The following is a 5,947-nucleotide window of genomic DNA, read 5'->3' as shown; positions in this document are numbered from 1 at the left end:
CATATACCATATAACATACGTATACATATATATATATATATATATATATATATGTGCATATAAGTATGGATCTGTAGACATAGATATGAGAAGTATGTAAAAGACTAATAGTGCAGTGTGATACATAACACAGGTTATATTACTATTACAAAATAATTATAATAAAATAATAATATATAAATTTCAATGATCAGTGGTCTTCAACTTATTACATAATTAGGTTTATTTAAGGAAAATTTTCAAAAGAGAAGCACAGACTGATGCATATATCAAATTAATCCAACGAGAGCCTCTATTTCTTATTGTTATATCTCCAGCATTGTTGCTGTGAAAGAATGTCACAGTAACAACTGACCTTCAGTTGGTTAAAAAGGAGAATCCTTAAAAGTTAAGGAAACCAGGTGTGGTGGCGCATGCCTGTAATCCCAGGACTCGGGAGGCTGAGGCTGAGGAGGATCACTGTGAGTTCTAGACCAGCCTGGGCTACACAGTGAGTTCCAGGTCAGTCTCACTACATAAGTGAGACCCTGTCTCAAAAAACCAAAAAAAAAAAAAAAATTAAGGACTTGGTGTTTGACAATACCCCATCTTTCATCAGAATGAGAGACACGGGATAGCTCCTCACATCAAGTGGTTGCTGGACTTTGGAATATTGACTCCCTGTCAGTCCCCATGGAACACTCCTCTCCTGGGGGTACAGAAACTAAGGATGTCCGATTACAGGCCAGTCCAGGACTTGAGAAAAGTTAACCAATGACTGATAACTCTGTACCACACCATGCCTAACACACATATTCTGCTGAGTTTGCTGTTTCCTGAGCACCAAGTATATACTGTGCTAGATTTAAAGAATCTTTTTCAGTCTGCCTCTTGCCCCAGCTACAGCCTATCTTCGCCTTCAAATGCACTGACCCAACTTCCAATGATTCCTGTCAACTCATCTGGACTCGGCTGCCTCAAGGATTCAAGAACACATCCACTCTGTTCAGTGAGGCTTTCCAGAAGGACTTGAATGCCTACAGGGAATGAGAGCTTCTCCAGTTACTAGAGGAGATGGGCTACTGAGCCTTGGCCAAAAACACACAACTCTATGCCTCCCAAGTGTCGTACCTGGGTATGAGATCTCATAGGAAAAAGAACTCTGTCTCAGGCCAGGAAATGGGCCATTCTCCAGATACCCACACCAACTACCAAGAAACAGATGCGAACAGTAGGATGGGAAGCGGGGTGCGTACATCTGACCAAATTATTTGGGACCAGCCTTTGCCCGAAGAGACCTCAGCATGAAAGGCCACTCCAGCCCAGACTGTAAGATGGGAAAAAGATAAAAAGTCTCTTCAACAGGTACAGGCTTCTGTCCACGCCAGTGTACACATTGCCCTACCCTTGCCCAGCTCTGTGACCTGCCACCCATTCCAGCTGAGAGACAAAGCTTCATCAAAGCCTTCCAAAAAGACTCACCCCTGCCGTAGAAGGGACCATACACAGAATTCTTCATCCAGCTTTTCCTTGGATTCCTGATGAGGCCTTGTGTTCTTAATTAGATCATAAAGTTTGTGAAACAGGGTATAGCCTCTGTTAAACTGTTATACATGAGAATCTACTATAATCCCCTACCCACTCAGGAGGCTCAAGATGAGTTAATGCTTCAACATCCAACTTCGAGGAGTTGGGAAGGTGATGGCCAACCTGACGCCATCTGTGTAAAGTCCAGTGATTTGAGGTGGTTGTCTTCCCCTTTCTCCCCCTACCCTTGGGAGTCACCTCAGTTAGTGCATAACAGACCAGCCACCACATCTGTGTGAGTCTATAACTATATTATCTTTATTACCTTGTAAACAGAAGACTCCCACACCTGTGTGATACCTGTGTTTTAACTAAACTGTGTGAAATTTCCCCCTCTCCCACTAGTGTAGCAAAGGTCTGCTCCTGTGAAATTCTGCTTGTACTTTCCCATTCCCTGAGCCCTCCCCCAATAGAAGAGCCCTTAAAAGAACCCTGAAAATTGCCTTTCCTTTGTCCAGAGTTTTTGGAGGCCTGAGCCCACTTCAGAATGCTGGTTATGATAATAAAGGATTCCATTTAGTTTTAAAAAATTAGGAACTTGCTTTTGAAAGCACAGCTGAAATAATAAGATATTTTGTTTACAGCAATTCACAATATTTATTAATGTCCATCAATGGAAATTCACCTTACAAAAGTTATAAGAAAGGAATTGGACAGCCAGACATGTACTTTCATTTATTAAATACCTTTCTTATTGAGTCCCAGTCTTCTGTGACCAATAGAAAATGTCTAAAGGTGACCATGTAACACTCTTTCACTTCAAGTACAATTTCCTGTTCTGAATAAGGAAGGTAGCATATGAGCAGGGCTTTTCCGTGATACTTTGCTTCTGAACTTTTAAGTAGAAGCCAAATGTACATCAGAGTGAGGTCTTTGCCTGGGGTTGCAGAACTTATCCTATGCAGCATGGACCAGACTCATTACTTGAGGATCCTCCCTTTCTCTGCAACAAATTTGGATCTGTGCTCCCTTATTGTGAAGATGAGATATCCTGTTTTAGGGAAAAGAAAAAATAAGGGACAAGGAAAAACAGAAACAAAGTCTTTCTAAATAGTGAAGGGCGGAGGGGTGAAGGGAGGGCAGGAGAATGGGGAGCAAATGAGAACCAAGATCTGTCACGTAAAGGTACAAGTTCCCAATGATGAATGTAACTGTACTGTACACCTAAAATGTACCAATAAAAATACATTTTTTAAAAAAGCATGATTAGAAACTTCTCAGTATTTACTTATAAAATTACTCAAATACTAAGAAGTACTCAGATCATCAATGCCATTTTAAGGTCATGTCAACCAACAGGAAATGATTTTAAAAATCAAAGACTTATATGGACAAGCAGCTGGGAGTGACTCTGTAGAATCCTTCAGTGTCTTACTTCCTCAAAAGCGATGACCACAATGTTGGTACAACCGTGTCAGTACGCTACTTATCCGACAGTGTAGAAGCTCTGCAGAGCTAACCAACCTCCACTGGCTTGAAACTAAGGTTTCTGAAAGAATCAAGCTCTGTAGGAAACCACTGCTGAGTCAGAAATTTGTGCACACACACAAAAAAAGAAATTATACTGTATTGGCATGTGGTTCTCTTTATTTCAAAGGTGTTTCTTTCAAAATAAAACTTCTAAGAAAGGAACCCAGGTGTTGACAGCTACTTGGTTGTAACCATATTCATTTTCATCAGTTGCAGAGTTTCCAGGGTGGTTAATGGTACCAGATGAAATGAATGCAAACGTTTTTTTCCCAGTGTTTCTAGCACTGAGAGCAAATAAATCACAAAATCAAAGATTTAATATTTTCTGGAAACATAATGACTTTATAATACTCTAAGTGAAATAAGTTTCTAAATGGTTTTGCCAGTGTTACAGGGGGGAAAATGCTATATCAAACTTACTTAAAATGGAAACAGAAATTTAAGAGATCTTTAAAGACTGTAAGAATCAAGGCCCTATTCTTATAATCATCTACCTACAAACCTACGTCTTCATTAACTTTGTCTTGGTGGAGAAATACAGCTGGCTGAGGTGAACTAAGCAATTATACTTTCGAAAATAGTGTGGTTTACATGGTTTGTTTTGCATAGGGTTTTTTCTTCCTCCTTTTCTTTCCATAAGTGACAATGTCCATTTTGTCTACCATCCATTGCTACAAGAAATAATCATCAAAAATACTTTAAAATTAAAGGTTGGGAGCTCTGTGGCACTCAGTACCAAGAGGATGTAAATAATCTTGCCATGATGGGCTATGTCAAAGGAACCCAGAAATCAACTTAAAAAAAGCTAATGATCAAAGCCAGCACAATGTGAGCAAGAAAAGAAAAAGCAATATTGGATTAAAACCCAAATATAACATAAATATCTATGAGTCTACACTCTCAAAAGTAAAAGATTAAATAAATGCCATACCTTGCACACACAAAAAAATTCCAAATAAATTACAAACTCTGTCCTCAAGATCGACACCTTAATTCCCTGGTCCTTTAAATACACACACACTGACTGGCACTGGAGAAACCTGGCCACCGGCTCCTCGACTAAGTGATCAAGGTTAACCTCAAAGTGGTATCACAGTGATACTTACACCCTTGATAAGATGCGAGGAGAAAAGCACTTCACCTCTGTGGCTTGCCTCCCCTGAACCCTTAACACCAACCGAAATATATGGAAAATCTTCAGAAACATTCCAGGGTAGGATCATCCTGCAAAACCTGGGACCCGTATCACTCAAAACTGTCAGGGTGATCAAAAACAAGGCAAGTCTCAGAGACAGTTTAAAAGAGCCTAAAAAGACAGGATGAATAAAGGTACTAATATCCTGGATAGGTGCCCAGAACAGTAAAAAGGCACTAGGTAAAAAAAATGAGGAAATCTGAATAAAGCAACCAAGCATCCATTTTAATTAATATTAATGTATCAGTATTTTTTATTGTGATAAATGTACCATGATAATATAAAATATATCATATTTTATAGAGGAAAGGGGATGAAGTGTATATGAAAACACGCCTATATTTGCACTTTTTGAAAATTTAAAATTATGGTAAAATTATTTTTCAAACATTAAATATATTTTGGCTCAAAAATGTCCGTATGTCTGATTATTTCTAAGAACTGGAGTTATTGATTTAAAGTAAATGTATATTTTGACACCACATTTATCAATTGTTTGTCATTAACTTTGTACTAATGTCAGTGACTACACGTAAGTATATCCCTTTAGAGTATCCCTGAATAAAATGACCTCGTTTTGTTTTTGTTTTGTATTATTTTGTTTTGGTCTTGAGAGAAAACCTTGTTATGTAGTTCAGGCTGGTCCTGAGCTTACTATGTGGTCCAGGATGGCCTTGAACTCCCGGTGATTCTTCTGCCTCAGCCTCACAAGTACCGGGATTACAGGCGTGTGCCACCACATAGAAGCGACTTTGACCTTGAATCTTCCCCATAAAAGCCAACTGTGCAACTACTGATACTTTTAATCAACCTGAACGGAATATAAGTCACTATAAGGTAGGAAATAAGAAAATAAGGTAGAGTAATGCTACATAAATTTGTATATGATTGCACACTTTCCCATGTGATTTTGAGAGAGTTAACTACCCTAAGCCTCCATTTCTTTTCTAATCTGTAAAATGATGGTAACTAAATATTACTACCATAGAGTTTTTAGGAAAATTAAATAGGGTAATGCATAGAAACCCATTAGTATGGTAAGTACTCGCTGTCAATTATAATTACTGGCTTTTAACTGTTCACTCATTTACTCAACAATGTTTGTTAAAGAACTGCTGTGTGGGCAGATTTTGCTCAGCTGTTCGGTGGCCTGCCTTGCTAGCTCAAGGACCCAAGTTCAATCCCCGGTACTAAAAAAAAAAAAAAGAACTGCTGTGTGTGAAGCTTTCTGCAAGTTCTGGAAAGACAGTGACAAATGAGACACACAGTCCCTACCACTAAAAGACTTACTAGTCTGGCACTAGTCATGTGCTGTGCATAGGAAGTCGGATGGAAAAGCATGCAAAGCAGGCAAAGAGTACTCAGCAATGGAACTACCTGGTGCCATCTAGAAAGCAGCCTCGGAGAAGGTGGATATAGAACCAGAATTCGAAAGATGTGTAGGACTTAGCCCAATAGGGTTCTGCACCCCACGGGCACCCACTCTTCTCTAGGGCGTATCATTGTCCATTTCTTTCCAATTCCGTGTTCCGTGACATCATACTGGCAGCTTACTATTAGCCAAGGTGAGAGTATTTATACCATGAAAATCATCAAGCCAGTCAAGCTGATCAAAGCTCTTCCCTTGCGCCACCTACAAAGGGCAGTTGTTATATAGTGGACAGCACAGCACAGCTGTAGTCAATCAGATTGAAAGGGAAGACTGCAGAGGGTGAG

At 39.4% G+C, this 5,947-nt stretch overlaps 1 long non-coding RNA gene across 1 annotated transcript; it reads right to left on the bottom strand.

The window, feature by feature from the left end:
• Window positions 1–2,336: 2,336 nt before the first annotated feature.
• Window positions 2,337–5,714, bottom strand: LOC104856762. The gene is made up of 3 exons (XR_778697.1): window positions 5,609–5,714; window positions 4,143–4,291; window positions 2,337–2,557 (listed from the first exon to the last, which is right to left on the bottom strand). It is a non-coding gene; the product is annotated as an uncharacterized LOC104856762 (long non-coding RNA).
• Between the last annotated feature and the right edge of the window lie 233 nt (window positions 5,715–5,947).

The sequence above is a fragment of the Fukomys damarensis genome, unplaced genomic scaffold, assembly GCF_012274545.1.
Source record: "Fukomys damarensis isolate Sample0158 unplaced genomic scaffold, DMR_v1.0_HiC HiC_scaffold_21, whole genome shotgun sequence".
NCBI lineage: Eukaryota > Metazoa > Chordata > Mammalia > Rodentia > Bathyergidae > Fukomys > Fukomys damarensis.
Note: the sequence above shows the minus strand (reverse complement) of the source record. Positions and strands in the feature narration are given on the sequence as shown.